The 16,541-nt window shown below is 43.8% G+C and overlaps 1 long non-coding RNA gene across 1 annotated transcript in view; it reads left to right on the top strand.

The window, feature by feature from the left end:
* The first annotated feature begins 1,936 nt into the window (after window positions 1-1,936).
* LOC144376734 (uncharacterized) overlaps window positions 1,937-16,541 on the top strand; it is a 57,144-nt gene continuing 42,539 nt past the window's right edge. The window contains exon 1 of the long non-coding RNA XR_013437195.1: window positions 1,937-2,875. This is a non-coding gene — a long non-coding RNA (uncharacterized LOC144376734). The remainder of the gene's footprint in view (window positions 2,876-16,541) is intronic.

Here is a 16,541-nt window from a genome sequence, read left to right as displayed (position 1 = left end):
TAGTTTTCTTGGTGGCCAATGTTTTTCAGGTGAATCTAAGTTATTGATGAGTTATGGGACTGTGTAAGTTCTTACTCTTTTTGTGTCTGCTGTAGTCAATTTGTTAGGTATTAGAGATGCTGGAGTAAGGTTTGCATGGGCTTTGTTTTTTATACCTACAGGAGGGAGAAGCTCTAGATGGGTGTGAGGAAGACCAGGTCAGTGTTCTGATGTTGCTCGGCAGGACGTCATCATGAATGAGAGGGAGACGAGGGGGTATAACTATGTATTAGGGGATGAAACTAAGATTTGCTTCTACAGGCATCTGACGTTGCTCCACTAGCTCTGTCTTTGACAAGACTTATTCTGCACTTGGGGCCATGATGGAACTGGGAGGTGTCCGTGAACAATCTGGGGTTTTTAGCAGTGTTTTTAAAGATTCCCCTACTTTTCAGTGGAGACATAAGCTTGCATCAGTTTGGCCATTCGGAGAAACAGATATTCCTTTCATGTCATGTCCTTAACAATCTTGAGTCAACAGTTCCCACTGGAGATTTAGTGAGAGTCTTCATGGCATTGAGTAGAGGAAGTAGAAATCTGAGTCAAAATATTTTGAAGCCACCAGGTGGACTTGGTGGCCCATGCTTGTAATCCCACTAACTCAGGAGGCCGCGTCAGGAGGATGGCAAGTTTGAGGCCAGCCTCAGCAACTTAGAGAGGTTCTAAGTACCTTCGTGAGACCCTGTCTCAAGAAAGAAGAAAAAAAAGGGCTAGGGATGCAGCTCAGTGGTAAAGCACCCTGGGTTCAATCCCTTCACAGAGGAACTCATTTAACCATTTTACCATTCTTTACATTTTATAATTCTATACAGTAGCCACGGAGGGACGAATGAGGAATCCAACCCTTTGGGAACGGGTGGATACTTGGAGGAGACTGGGCTAATTACACGGTTTTGGCAATTTCCAGGGAGGACAAAAAGAAGTGATATTGGGATGAGGGAACGTAGAATCCAGGCTGGGTAAGGAGGGACGTGAAGCCGTGGCGGGTCAGGGGTTTGAGAGACCTTGTCAGTGTGCTTGATCAGGAGACTCTGGGTCCAGGGGTCACTAGATTGGGGGTACTAGAGAGAGTCAGCTGGAAAAATGGAGAACACTGACTGGGGAGCGGGTGACTTGAACTTGACATGACAGAGAGGCTGTTATTGACAGGTCAAGGTCTAACACAAGGTCATAATCACAGCCGTGAATGGCTGAAGAAAAGATGAGCTATAAAAAGGAGTCGGGGACTGGGGATGTGGCTCCAGGGCTGGGATGTGACTTAGAGGTAGAGAGCTGGCCTGGCATGCCTGAGGCCCTGGGTTCAATCCCCAGCCACTTAGAAAAACAAAACAAAAGAAAAGAAAAAACACCAAACCCCAAACCAGCACAAACAAAAACTCACCAAAAAAAAAAAAAAAAAAAGACAACAGGCAGGGTATGAGAAGGATCAGTCCCACACGGAGAACAATGTCATAACTCATATCTTATCTGCCTATTACAATGCAGAAAACTTTATTTATTTATTTTAATGTCTTATTTGCTTATTATCATCACCTAGAGTTTTGCAAAAGTCTTAGTGCCTTTGTCCTCCTTAGACCAAAGAAAGCAGGACCTCTGTGGCTACATCCTGACATAGACAGACTTCACAAGAGCTCCCCAGGCGGTTCTGACGTGCAGCCAGGGCTGAGAGCCTGTGAGTTACAGGGACATCAGAATCACCGAGAGTGATCTTCGCCAGGAGCTTCATAATCAGGCAGAGGCCCAGGGCTGCAGACGGCAGTCATAGGAGGGATGGTAGGTGGCATAGTCTGATGATACAAGAGTAACTTAAAAATTTTTAAGGTATTCCAGCTTCTTGGTGTGACTTAAACCCCAGTTTTCTGCTCAAAAATCATCTTGTTAGAACTTTTCTGATCTTATACAAATAGCAATACCCCAGTCCCTGTCTTTCCTCCCCTATTATTATTATTATTATTATTATTATTTGTTACTGGGGATTAAACTCAGGATTGCTTCCCTGCTGAGCTATGTCCCAAGCCCTTTGTATTTTTTTTAAATTTTTTTTTTTTTTTTTTTTTGAGACAGGGTCTCACTAAATTTCTGAGGCCAGCCTTGAATTTGTGATCCTCCTGTCTCAGCCTCCTGAGACACTGGGATTACAGGTATGCACCGCCATGCTGAAGTCCTTCCTTCCTTTCAAATGGCATTTTTTGCCATCTGAGCCACTATATTCCTTCTCATTTGTTCTTGTCTGCCTTCTCCACAAGAATACAAGCTCCACAAAGACAGGAATTCCTGTCTGTTTTGTTCACCCACGTAGTCCCAGGGCCTGAAAACACTGGATAGAGTAAATGTTCATTAAATGGAGGTGGTGATGGTGGTGGTTAAGAGGGGAGTAGAGTGGGAGTGAATATATAGAGCAAGTGTAAAATAAAGCAAGTTCTGAAACAAAACATCTAATATGAACCCGTGTGTGTGTGTGTGTGTGTGTGTGTGTGTGTGTGTGAATCTCACATATAAAGGCCTGTAAGGCGTATGCTAAGATGTTGACAATAGTTATCCTGGGTGAGGGGACTAGAGGTGAGATTTTGCTTTACTCCCTTGGTGTGTCTGAGTTCTTTCCAACTGTCATGTATGCACTGTGCCCATCTCCCACTCTACTCCCCTCTTAACCACCACCATCACCACCCCCACAACAACAAAAAAGAACCACTGAATGAGCGGAGAGAGGAGGAGGTCTTGGAGTAAATACTGGCAAAGGCAAAGACTTGCCTAAATCCAGATGAATCCCTGAAACAGAAGCTGCTAAATCCGAATAGCAACAAAGATGAGGGAATGCTTGTCTCCCAGGGAAAAGGTAAATCTGCATACTCATTGTTTGTGGCAGGCTCCAGGGGAGAAGGCACATTTGTATGTTTTATTTTCCTGGAGGTTCTCATCAGTAATCGAGATGGTACAAATACCACCTTACCCTTGGGGAACGCTACAGCTGAGAGGTGCTGAGGCTTCTGGAAAAGCAGAGACCTAGAGACGGTGCACGTGGGACTCTCTCCATCGGATCCCTTTAAGGTCGGAAATGTGGGTGTCTGCATTTTCTGTTTTTCTCATTCAAGGTGAAATCAGTCAGGTGCCATGTAGCCAAGGAGCTGCCGTGGAAGGGTTAATTAAAAACAAAATGGAACCACCATTTCACCCAGTTATCCTACTCCATAGGATTCTGGGATGACGGATACCAGGTTGTTTTAGACAAACAATTTGATTGTTCGGCAGGGAGAATGGGGCATATTGTGCAGAGTTTGGGGAAATTTTAAAGGGGTGTGTGAGTTCCCACTCGTTTTGGTATTCAAGTTTGTTTATTTGTATGAAAGGATGAATTTACCTTTGAAAGGGTTGCTGGCTTCCTTTGGTATCTGTTAGCCAACTGGGAGTTAATTTGTTTCTAAAACAGTACAAAGTTTTTTTTTTTTTTTTTTTTTTTTTTTTTTTGGTTTCACCTACAAAAGTGAATGGGTCTCTGTATTTCAAGGTTGCCCATTTTTTTTCTGCATTTCGTTGAGGCCGGAGATAAGAACTGCAGGCTGCAGAATACAATGGGCTATTCTTGTAGCTCCATGTGACTGAGCACCATGAGTAATCTCTGTTCTTGACCCTACACCCACCTCCAGGCTGCAACTTTGTTATCACTTCCCAATGCAACAAAGGATTAATGAATAATGACAATTTTACTGAACATTTCTTGGGGAGATGGCAAAACTCTATGTTATCCCGTGGAGATAGTTTTGATCTATGGCAAAACCGAATCAAAATTCCCATGAGACATACGTGCTATCTTTCCAAGGGGGAAAGGTTTCACATTTCCTTTATCTCTTTTCCCTATGTTGTTAAGCAAAATGGTCTGATTTCTTTCAATGTCTTCAGTCTCTCATTCTCCCATCTGTCCCTCTGCCTGGCCAAGACCCTCCTTAGGATCTACTCCTTTCAGAAGGGAGAGGGGACGTAGGGAGTGGGGAAGGATTGTAAGCATCTGACAATCCACTTTGCCCTTGGAGGGATGAATGCAGACAAGGAAAAGAGAAGCCCTTATCATCTTGCTGGGACTGGGGTTCTCGTGAGCACGGGATCCTCCTGGACAGTGTTTCCTAGTTATCCCTTCTTTGTTTACATTGATGGGAGGAGGCTGGGCTTGGGGATTCGTAGGGTTGGTAGCTTTATCTTTCAAAAGTCCAAAAGCAGGGAGGATTTCCAGCTTGGATTTTTTTGCTACTTCCTTCCCCTTCCAAGTCTCTGCTTCTAAATCCCGAAAAGATGAATTCCTGTCACTTCCCACTGAGAAACTAATGTGACTCCATTTTTTGAGAAACCAGCCTCTACCTCAGAGCAAAGCCTGTCCAAGGAAGGGGGTGTGACCCTTGTCCTTGGAAAAACCCACAGAGCACTCCTAAGCACATACCCACCCTGCTGAGTTGTTTGTCTGTGAATAACAGGAGAGATCTGTGGTGCCAGGTGTCCCTGACTCACTTAGGCTAGGGGGGGACCCATAGCAACCCCCTAGCAACCTCCAATCAGCATGAGACAGGGAAAATACCTGGAATGCCAGATGACCCCCAAGTAGTTTATGGTGGTTGATAACGTGTTGGGAAACCATGTAGTTTAGCACGTACACCCCTCGTGGCCTAAACCAGTCAATTCAAATGAATCCCCCTCTGTACTAACCCATCACCCCTACCCAACTTGTTCCCGCCAGTGAATGTGCTAATCCATGTTAAGAGTTGTTGTTTGACTTTCCCGAGGTATGGAATGATTTGCTGTGTGATGTTGTAATGCATAGAGTATCCCCCAAAACCTATAAAATCTTACTGGACAAAGGACCGGGACTCACTCCCTGGGACTGCTGCGTTGGGAACGGTTGTGAGTCCAGGCTCAAGCTTGCAATAAAGACTCTTGTGTGATGGCATCGGATTCGGCTCCTGGAGGTCTATTGGGGTCCCACGAATCGGGCATAACACCACCTTCTTTTAGGCGAAGACACCGGGGATCTGGCTGATAAAAGTACACCATAATAAAGCACCCCGAGTCCTAGAGCTGTTGCCTTTCATTGTGATCTGTCTCCTAAGGTAGACGTTCTTCTCCATATTAGTTCTAAATTCAACAGAAAAGTCACATATGCGCAATCACTATAAATTTTACTCCATGTCTTTAAAATATGTTCTTAGGCTGATAATTTTGTAAATTTACCCCATGGGGTCTGCTTCCTATTGCTATCGACTGTATCTTTCTCACTCCTCATTCTGATATGAACAGTTTGTCCAGCATTGCAGATTCATCCATCCATCCATCCATCCATCCATCCATCCATCCATCCATCCAAACATACACCTATCCATCCATCCATTTAAACATCCATTCAATGTGGTGAAAAAGGTTCACTCATACATTGCTGGTGGGACTGAAAATTGGTGCAACCACTATGGAAAGCAGTATGGGGACTCCTTAGAAAACTTAGAATGGAACTACCCTTTGACCCAGTTATCCTACTCCTCAGTTTATATCCAAAGGACTTAAAATCAGTATGCATTGATGTGATGTAGCCACATCAGTGTTTAGCAGCTCAATTCACAATAGCTAATCTATGGAACCAACCTAGATCCTCTTCGACAGATGAATGGATAAAGAAGATTCATATATACACAAGGGAGTATTACTCAGTCATAAAGAAGAATGAAATTATGGCATTTGCCAGTAAAGAGATGGAACTGGAGGGTATAATGCTAAGTGAAATAAGCCAGTCCCCAAAAACCAAAGGCCAAATATTCTCTCTGATATTGGATGCTAACCCACAACAAAGGAGAAGTCCATTGGATTGGCAAAGGGGAATATAGGGAAGGGAGTGGGGAGGAGAATAAAAAAGACAGAATTAATTAGACATAACTTTTCTGAATACATGAGCAGTGCAATTCTACATCATGTACAACCACAAGAATGGGATCCTAAACAGAATAAGTTATACTCCATATAATATGTCAAAACACACTCTATTGTCATGTATATCTAAAAAAGAACAAATTAAAAAAATTCAACCAAACATCTATTCATCCATCCATCCATCTATTCATCCATCCATCCATCTATTCATCCATCCATCCATCTATCCATCCATCCATCCATCTATCCATCCATCCATCCTAACATCCAACCATCCATTCAAACATCCATCCATCCATCCAAACATCTATCCATCCATCCATCCATCCACCCATCCATCCATCCAATGTTATTGAGCACTTACTATGTGTCAGGCAATGTTCTAGGCCCTGGGGAATGTAGTGAAAACATAGTGAGAAGATTCCTGCACTCATGTCTTTTACACCAGAAAGTATCTGAAGGTGACAAATTCTTTGGAGAAAATCAGCAAAGAACGACAGGTCTGTGTTAGGGACTACTATCATTGGGCTAATAAGGAAGGTCTTTATGAGGAGGTAACATCTGCTGATTTAAAGTTTCAGGGCTCATACAATAAAATTATTAATTTACCTTTTCCTCCTGCCTCTCAGTTTGAATTTTGGAGTCAATGTTTTAATGTAGACTGTACAACTCTCATTTCAGAGATAAATATGAATCTAGGACAGGGATTGGCCAATTTCTTCTGGAAAGGGCCAGATAATAAACAGGTTTGGCTTTGCAGGGCGTAGTGCTCTGTCACAACTCAGAACTCTGCTGTTCACAGCACAGGGGAGGCAGCCGTGTTCCAATACAACTTTATTTACAAAATCAGGGGCCCCTGAAAGGCCCAATCACTGCAGCTTGCTGATCTCTGACCTAACGAGCACTTTGCCCAAACTGCTTCCAAGTGACGCATTAGCCCTTTTCCTTCAAGAAGAAGAGCCTCCTCCCTTACAGTGCCTTTTGCTTTATTTTTTCTTCATAAAAAGGTTCAGATTATGATACACTAATTTGGAGAATTTGTAAAAACTTCCAAGAGAACAGTAGGAAAAAAAAAAAAGTGAAAATCCTACCCTTCCCTTCAACTACACTCTGAAAATCATGACTGCTAACAGTGTGATGTACCTGTTTTAGGCTTTTTGTGTGTGAATATTTGCAGAATAGATATATACATGCACATATCCAAAAAGGGGGGCTTCCTCTTCCTTTCGATCCTTTCTCTTCCTTACTCCTCCACTCCTCTCTGTTCCCCTGCCTTTCTCCCTCCCTCCATCCCCTTCTTTCCTGTTTTCCCCTCTCACACACGATGTCATTCATTCTGAAATACTGGCCCTCTGCTTGCTCCTTTTGGAATGCCTCTTGGGATTTGAGAGGCACGCATTCCATGGTGGCATCCTGGAGTTGCCAGTGGACATGACGTGAGTGTCAGAGTATCCGTGGTGAGTGGTGTTGGGAGCAGGTGCTGGCGGGGTGTTGGGTGTCTCCACCCACACACCCTCACCGTGATGGGGTGTAGGCCAAATGCCAGCAGCTCCAGCTCTTTCTGGGTTTGCTTGCAAATACAAACAGCTGGTCTGGAGTTTGGAAGGAGACCCTGTCTCCATCATCAGGCATACAGACCAGCACTGGAATGAAAGTCCTGCTCCTGAGCAGGTAGGTGCCATAGTAGGACTGCCAGACACATTGGGGAGAAATGGGCCCAGGTGGCCCCAGCCCAAGCGCCCTCTCCTTATGCAGATGATGCCTCAATTTAAAAATAAACCTTAATCATACAGTGGCCACAGGCCCTGCTGTACGATTCCAAGTTAATCATACACCTCCATGCCCCATTTTTTTTTTAGAAAAATTGAAAAAAAAGGATAATACAAAACACCCATATATCCCCAATTCACAATTATTAACATTTTTCCATATTTGCTTTGCCTGTTTTTCTTTCTCAATAATTAGTATATTCACATATTTATTTACAGAACAATATATATATGCTAAAATATGTATGGATATACTTTTAAGTTATATTTACAAACTATGGTTATAAACATGGAACACTGAATTTGCCATCTTAACCGTATCAAACCATACAGTTCAATCGCCTTAAGTATATTCACATTATTGTGCTCCAGATCTCTAGAACATCTTCATCTTGCAAAACTGAACCTCAATCCCCATTACACATTAATTTTCCCTCTCCCTTCTCCAGTCTCCCGCCGTCCTACTTTCTGTTTGTATGATTTAGTACTTTAGACAGCCTGTGTGAGCGGAATCATGCGGTGTGGGTCCTTTTTTGTGAATGGCTTATTTTACTTAGCATAATGTCCTCAAGCTTCATCCGTGGTGTAGCCTGTGACAGGATTCCCTTCCCTTTTTAAGGCTGCAAATACCTATCTCTCCATCTCACATTTTCTTTATCCAATGTTGGTTGATGAACATGGTTTTATGCACTTATATCTTTTCCCAGACTACTTGAATCACCACGTTGATGGTTCTCAAGTAAATCACATGTCTTAAACTCTGCTTTCTCCAGTCGTAGCTATTTGTAATATTCCTTAGGCCAATTAGCTAGCCCCAAGGGCCTGGACAAGTTAACTTATTCTCATACACCATGCCACTCATCCTGATATAGTTCCCAGTAAATCACTGCTAATAAAACTCAGCACCTATTTGACCTATTTACTGGGTGAGCTGAAAAGCCATCAGACTCCAGTCGGCCCAGGAGAAAGGCTCCGGGGGTGGGTGGGGGTGGGTGGGGGTTGGGGGGGTGGGGAGGGTGGGGGGGATGGGAGGGATGGGGAGGGGGGGAAGGCTCTGAGTGGACTGGCTCTGCCTCAAGGCTCTTGAAAACATTTCGTATGAAACATGGACCACTTTAGTTGGCTAGGATTTTGGAGGACAGTCATATTTCTTTTTTCAGCAAATACCTTTTGTGTTTTGAAAAGAAATAACCTCAGGCTTGCAGCTGGGCTCTGCTGCGGTCCACATGCTATGTCCCTGCCTCCTTCAAATCCATAAACTGAAATCCCAATCCCCAAGGCCATGGTGTCCGGACACGGGGCCTTCTCCAGGTTCTTAGGTCACGAGGGCAGAGTCCTCATGAATGAGATTTGTGCCTTATAAAAGAGATTCCGCCCCCCCCCTCGCCCCCTGGACCTAATGAGAAGGACATAATGAGAAGTTTGCACTCTGTGGCCCGGCGGAGAACCCAACCATGTTGACACCGTGATCTTGGACTTCCCAGCCTGAAGAACTGTGAGGAATGAACTTCTGCTGTTTATAAGTCACTCAGCCTAAAGTACTTTGTCACAGGAGCCCTGGCAGCATAGCCCGGGGACCCTGCTTGGAATCCTGGCTGGCCAGATTAGTTTACCTACCCAAATAAGAAACAGGCAAGTGATGGTAAAGGAAAAGTGGATTTTACAGTTTGGGGACGAACAGCAAGATTGCTCCCCACCCCACCCCATCCTGCCTCCACAGAATCCGTTACAATTTACAGAAATCAAGTCCAGGTGATGTCCAGATGTAGATGGAGTTCTCCTGTGCCCACCAGGCGATGTCCAGATGTAGATGGAGTCCTCCTGTGCCCACCAGGCGATGTCCAGATGTAGATGGAGTTCTCCTGTGCCCACCAGGCTGGGTGGGAGACGACTCTCCATTCTCTGCTTCCTTGGTGTCCCCAGCCTGGGAGGCAGCTCGTTGGCCTGGGCTCTAGAACGAGAGTCCCACAGGCTGCAGAAAGTTCTCAGGAAGTCCTTCTTCCTTTCAGCCTGCTTTACCAACAGACTAGGGCAGGCTCTGAGGGTCAAGGATTGGGAAGATGGATGAGCCGAAAATGGGTGAAGGGGTCCGTGGGAGGTGCGGACCCACCTGAGATGGGCGTGGATGGAGAGGACGTTGGAACCCCCTTGAACACTCACCCGAAGGCTCTGATGCAGAGGAGGCTCTCCGTGATGGGGGAAGTGGTTGCATTCCTTTCTCTGACACCCCAATACTCAAGGTTGCTCCACGCAGAGTGACTATGGTGGCAGGGACGGAGGCTGTGTGTGCTCACAGCTCTCACTTCTCCTCACCAAGGCTGGCTTCCTATTGCCTTCTGAGTGTCTGCATACTCATCAGTAGCAGCAGCCCTGGAGCTCGGGAAAAGCTGTGAGAACTGGAGGGCGGGGCGGTTACGAAGAGGCAGGTTGGCTGTATTGGATTTCTTCCAGGATGGAGAGTTGTTTCCAGAGACTCTAGATTGAAGTTGGGTTTCATTGCTTGCCTCAGTTCTGCCAGCACCACCATCCATATGCCTCAGTCTGAGAATCTGCACCAGTGGCCTCTAGGGAATACTTGGCAATGTCTAGAGATGTTTAAAAATGATCGTGACCCAGAAAATGTTCTAGAAGCCCTTCCAAGGCACATGTAATTGAGTCATCAGTGTTAATTTGTTGCCTTATCAATGTTAGTTTCCTTAGATATAGAATGGGCATAATAATATCCATGTCATCGTGTCACTGGGACCATCAAATTAGGTTACATATGTAAAATATCTGATGAGTGCCTCACTTATAGTGTGCAAGTAATAAATATTGGTTTCACTCTCATTCCTTTAACAAACGATTAGGTGAAATAAAAAAAAAAAATCTCTACCTTTAGGGAGCTCCTAGGATGTGTATCAGTTAGCTAGAGCTGCTGTAACAACATACCACAGTCTAGATGGCTTAAATAACAGAAATTTCGGGGCTGAGGATGTGGCTCAAGCGGTATCGTGCTCACCTGGTATGTGTGTGGCCCGGGTTCGATCCTCAGCACCACATATAAACAAAGATGTTGTGTCCGCTGAAAAACTAAAAAATAAATATTAAAAAAAGAAAATTATTTAAAAAAAATAACAGAAATTTCCACACAAGTCTACAGTCTGTAAGTCCAAGATTAGTGTGTCAGGAGGGCTGGTTTCATTCTGAGTTCTCCTTCCTTGCCTCGTAGATGGCCATCTTCCCCCTCTGTATCCTCATGGGTTTACTGTGTGTGACAGTTTTAATTGACATCTCTTGCTGTGTAGGGCAGGGAATGCAGGTACCTGCATCTAGTGGGTAGATGTCAGCTATGCAGCTAAACATAGCAGAGTGCACAGGACAAGCTCTCATCTACAACAAAGGATTATCTGCCCCCAGTGTCAAGAGTGCTAAGGTTGAGAAGCTTTCATACCACCAAGATGTCCTTCAGATGTCAAAACTGGAGGGAACTTAGTCCTAGTTAAAGAACTAAGATCAGAAGTGTGTTTTGGAATGCATTCAGTTGTAAGTAACAGAAAACCTGACTACAGGATTTTATTTTCTCAAGTAAGTTTCTGGTTTTGGTTCAGCGGCTCAAAAATGTCTGAACTGAGGTGGCTTTTCTGAGGTTGCTCCTTGCTTTTCTTCACGTTGTCAGCTAGCCCACTAGAACGCATGCATCACAAGGGTAAGGACTCGGGTTTTCTTACCGCTATATCCCCCTGGCTTGGGAAAATGCCTGGAACACAGCAAGTATGCATTTACTGTTTGCTGAGTGGTTTGTTGTAGCTCCAGCTATCACTCAAGAGTTCCAGGCCACTGAAAAGTCGACAAGCTTTAAAAGAAGGGCTAACCCCTGTGTCAAGTAAGTAAAACATTCCTGGGGAGTCCATAGCCAACTCCTGCTAGAGCTGAATTGACCAGAGCTCAGGGTGACCTTAAAGAGAAGCTGGGATATATACTTTTCAGCCTGGCACACCCACTTGGATATTTCTTTCCTGTAACTAAGGAAGAAGGAATGGATACTGAGCCGAAAAAAAAAAAAAAAAAAACTCAAAAAAACCCCCATAAAACCTTGAAGTCGTTCCTGTAGACTTGCCCAAGCAGGAGCCCAGAGGGTGAGAGAGATTGCAAGATAGCAAGGTCAGGGCCACAGAAAAAGAAACCAGAGCAACTGCTTCATAGAAACTGATGGGAATCGGCAGAGAAACAGCCTGGTGGTGAACTTGTGACTGCTTGCTGCCTGTGACTCAGATGTCTCATTTGCATACAATGTAACGAATCCAGTGCTGACCCTATAGTTCCAGCAAACCAAAAATGGACTTGGAGGTTCAACAGTTGGCAGGAGCTGAGCTCCGAGACTGGTTAATCCTGTAATGAACAAAACCAACGAATGGTTTGAATCAGGCAATCTCTTTTCCTTATGAACTTTATAGCTTTTGCTTCTACAAATGTCCTGCTCTTGGGTCGGCGAGATTGTGTTCCCAGGTTTTCTGTAAAACTCGTGTAATACGCAAAGAGCTTCGGCAGTTTTGTGGAGCTTTTAGTCAAACTTTATTAAAAAGTCATTAAGATGGCGACAGTGGAACTTCTGAGCGCTTCCACAGGTCACACACCTGTGAAGCAGGCTTTGCGGCTACTTATATAGGATGAAACCCTCAAGGCTTTTAGACTAATTCTCTTTTGAGTTATTTTTGACAGCGAATCTGAAGACCCCGTCCCACAGGGTTATGTCCTTTTGTGTTGAATCAGATTTTCTCCTGCTTTGCCCAGCAATAAACTGAGAGTGACACTCACAGTGATTCAGAATTGTTATTTTTATTTTATCAGCACTCATTTGGGGTAGCTGCCACAAGGGAGGTTCTGGTTAAATGTAAGGGAATGAACCTGTGATGTCACAGGCAATGCCATCTGTGGATCTACCAAAATTTTAGCAAGAGGGGGAAAAAACCAGATATGAATCCAGAAGGTGAAGGGAGTATAAGAAGAGGGCAGAGCAGCTGAGAAAGAGAGGAAGTTTATTTTTAAGCCCCTCCGGAAGGCAGAAAGAGTTAACAAGACATTGGCCTAGCTGGAGTCCCAGGGTAGCTCTAAAAGAGGGGCAGGCTGGGCAAAAAACAAGAAGACTATTGAAAGTCCAAATGAAGAGTGATTGTACCCCTAATCCGGTACTTCACCCCAACAAATGATTAGAGGCAAGTTTTATGTCTGGAGAAGCTGAAGAAAGAACTTTTTGCACTTGTGGATACCAGGTCCAGTTGAGGGCAGGAGTCAAATGCCAGATTGCAAATGTGGGTTACTGAAAACCCAAAAGAGGTTCCCTAGGCTTCTCACTCATAAGCCTGGGGAACCTCCCAGAATGCTTGCAGCCAGACTCCTAGCTGGCCCTTCACTGATGCCTCCAAGGCAAGAATCCAGGCCCAGGCTTGGTGGGCTGGGTGTCATTCTTAAATACGAGTGGACAGTCTAGTCTTTTGGGGGACATGTGACCAGAATGAAAAACAAATAAAAGTCAACAAATAGGAAAGTAATTTGGAGAAAAGAGTACAGAGAAAAAAACGTCAACTTCAAAATACTATAATATTTCATGAGAGATGAGAGAGGAAGACAAGGAGAGCTGCTCCCCACCGTTTTCTACATCTGTTCTTTGTTCAAAAATGTTCAATTTTTTTTTTTGTAGCGCCATCACATCTTGAAAACTATGTAGTATATCTATTAGTTATTTCTCAATTCGGTCACCTCTGAAGGTAAGCTAGATGAGGGCGGGGACTTGGTCTTGTTCATTCTCTGTCACTATTGCTCACGACTGATAACGAGGTTCTCAATCACTATTGTTGATTGAGTGGATAAAACCTGTATCCATCATCAAAAACGAGGTGCGATAAAAATGCTAAAATGCTGAAAAACACTGGAATATTAACAGTGTAATGTAAAAATAAAATAATTTGATAGGAAATTTGAAAAAAGAAAACTGAAGAAATGTCCTCAAAATACAGAATCAAGTGATGAAAAATAATAAAGAAAACACAAGAGAATTGGAAGATCAGGCAAAGAGTTTTGACATCAGACAATAAGAACTTCAGGTGAAAAAAAACCATGAAATTGAAGGCAAAAGATTATCACAGATAAGGAAAAAAATTACAGATCAAAAACATACAAGTTTCCAGATTTCAGGAGCTCACTGATTGGAAAGATAAATGACAAGGCACATAACTCTAAAATTTCAGATTGCAATAAGAACCTATAGAGGGCTGGGACTGTGGCTGAGTGGTAGAGTGCTTGCCAAGCATGTGTGAAGCACCGGGTTCGATCCTCAGCACCACATAAAAACAAATAAATAAAATAAAGGTATTGAATTCATCTACAACTAAAAAATATTAAAAAAAGAACCTATAGAGTTAAAAGAGACCATGAACAAGAGATCATTACCTAAATGTCCCTGGACTTCTCACTATCAGCACCAAGATCAGAAGACAGTGGGATGATGACTTCAAGAGGGTGATGCCCACTTCTGAGGCCTAAGCTTAATCAAACTCTTAAGCTCCTGTGGTTTACAATAAAGAAAGGTTCAGATCTGCCAGGTCATAAAAATGTAACTCTCAGGCATCCTGTCTCAGGAAGCTGCAAAAAAAAAAAAAAAAAAAAAGAAGAAGGGGCAGGAATCCCCTTCCTGAGGATGGCTGCATCATGCCAAGAGGGCAGCCGATCCAGAGAGGAAGAGGAGTTTGTAGGGCCCGGGAGACCTGTCTCTGAGAAATATTGAATGAATGAATACGAATTACTTGTTATGAAAGTGAGTTTTTCGTTGTTTTGGAATAGTTTGGGGGTTGCTTAAGGATGCATTATTTATAGGCACATAGAAAACTTAGCAAATGAAAAGCTAAGGCAATTGTCAATTCAGGAAAAATAAAAAGTCATTCAAAAGATATGTGACTGTAATATACCTAATATACCTAATGAGTCAACTGTGAGTTACACTTTTATTAGCTCACAATGCAAGCCTTAAATATTAATTTAGCAAACAATCCTGATACAACTTTCTTTGGAGAGGATGATAGAGAAGAAACATAAAGACGTGGATGTGATGTGTGGGCTAAAAGAGCTAAATCTTTGTTTTCTTGCAGCCCAAAATGAAAGTCTTGGAAAAAACCCTATAAAAATGGTAAAAGCATGTGATCTAGAAACAGCAAACAAGAAACAAATGGTGGATTTGAAAATGCCTGGGGCGGGGGTGTTGGGTCTGGGCTAGGGAGGTGTGGATCAGTCAGCCTCATGGCCCTGAGCAGCTCTTTAAACTGCATAATGAAGTCTTTTGAGAATACAAAATAATTAAATAAACCTCAGTATGGTAATGAAGTGGTGGTTTTCCATAGCACTTCATCTGTAATCGATTGGCCTCACGGTGTGGGATTAACGGGAGTGGGGCGTTGGGCTGTCATGTGGAATGTGTGATCTGCTTTGAAGCCAGTCACGAGCTCCTCTCTGCAGTAGAAGATCTGGGAACCAAGAGTCTCCCCGTGCATTTAAGGATAAACAAACATACAAGTAGCTCCCAAACACTAGGCAATTTCTCCTAGCTGCAAGACACAAATACGCTAATTTCTACCCTTCTACCCTGTCCAGGGATTGACTTAGTTTTCTGTCCCACTTTGCAGCTACATGTGTCTACATAATTGTTCTTACTCCTTGTCTCTAGTTCTGTTCTTTCTACTCCTTTTCTTTTTTGGTGGTGCTGGGGCTTTGGGCGTGCAAGGAAAGCGCTCTACCAACTGGGTTACATCCCCAGCCTTCTTTTTGAACTCGTTCCAAGAAGTGTTCACTCCCAATACTCCTCTAAAACCAGCTCCTTCAAAATCTTTACTGACTTTGATGTGACTAAACCTGTTGGTGAACTCAGTTTGTATCTTACTTGGTGAATCGAAGTAAGTGAATACTAAGGGAATGGGTGACGTTTGACACAGTGGAAGATGTCAGATTCTCCGGCACCCTTTCTTCTCTTGATACTCACTAAGCACATTCCAGCTGCTTCTTCTCTGTCTCCTTTGTGGGGTCCTCCTATCTTTCTAGCCGCAATGGAGAGGTCCTGAGGGCACAGTTTCTGGGCAGCTTCTCCTCCCTCCCTCTACTCCCCACCCTGGGTGCTCTCAGGTCGTCTCATGGCCTTACGTGTGATCCATAAATGGAAGACTCTCCAGTTTATATCTCTAGTACAGATCTCTCCAGACTCAAGGATCTAGTTCTCCCCTTGATTTTCCTACTTGGATGTGTCTAAAAGGATTTGTTGTTTGTACTGGGGATTGAACTCAAGGTACTTTACAAAAGAGCTACAGCTCTTATTCAGAGACAGGGTCTTGCTAAGTGGTTGAGGCTGACCTCCAGCTGTCAATCTTCTTCCCCCAGCCTCCAGAATTGCTGGGATTACAGGCATGAACTACTATGCCTGGTCCCTAAAAGAATTTTTTAAAAAATTATATCCAAATCCAAACTACTGGTCTTTTGCCAGCGAACTTGCCCTTCCCATGCCCTATCCCACACGAGTTACTGGTTTTTCTGTCCTTCTAGTGGCTTAGGCCAAAACAGGATATTGCCTGGTGTCTCCTCTTTCCCTTGAACCCCACACCCCATCATTGGTCAGATAACTCTGCTGTCTGCACTTTCCAAACATGTGTGAGACCTGATGGCTTCTCATCACCTCTAGTCCCATCCACTGTGGCTTCCCACCGGGATCACTGGAATAGCCACCTAACTAGTCTTGCACCTGCCTTTGCCTCTTTGCGGTTCTTAAAAAAATTCAGTAGTCAGAAGTGACCCATGGTTTCAGCCAGACCGTGC

This window comes from Ictidomys tridecemlineatus, chromosome 4 (genome assembly GCF_052094955.1).
Source record: "Ictidomys tridecemlineatus isolate mIctTri1 chromosome 4, mIctTri1.hap1, whole genome shotgun sequence".
NCBI classification, from domain to species: Eukaryota; Metazoa; Chordata; class Mammalia; order Rodentia; family Sciuridae; genus Ictidomys; species Ictidomys tridecemlineatus.
The sequence above is the reverse complement of the archived record's forward strand: the minus strand, read 5'-3'. Positions and strand labels throughout refer to the sequence as shown.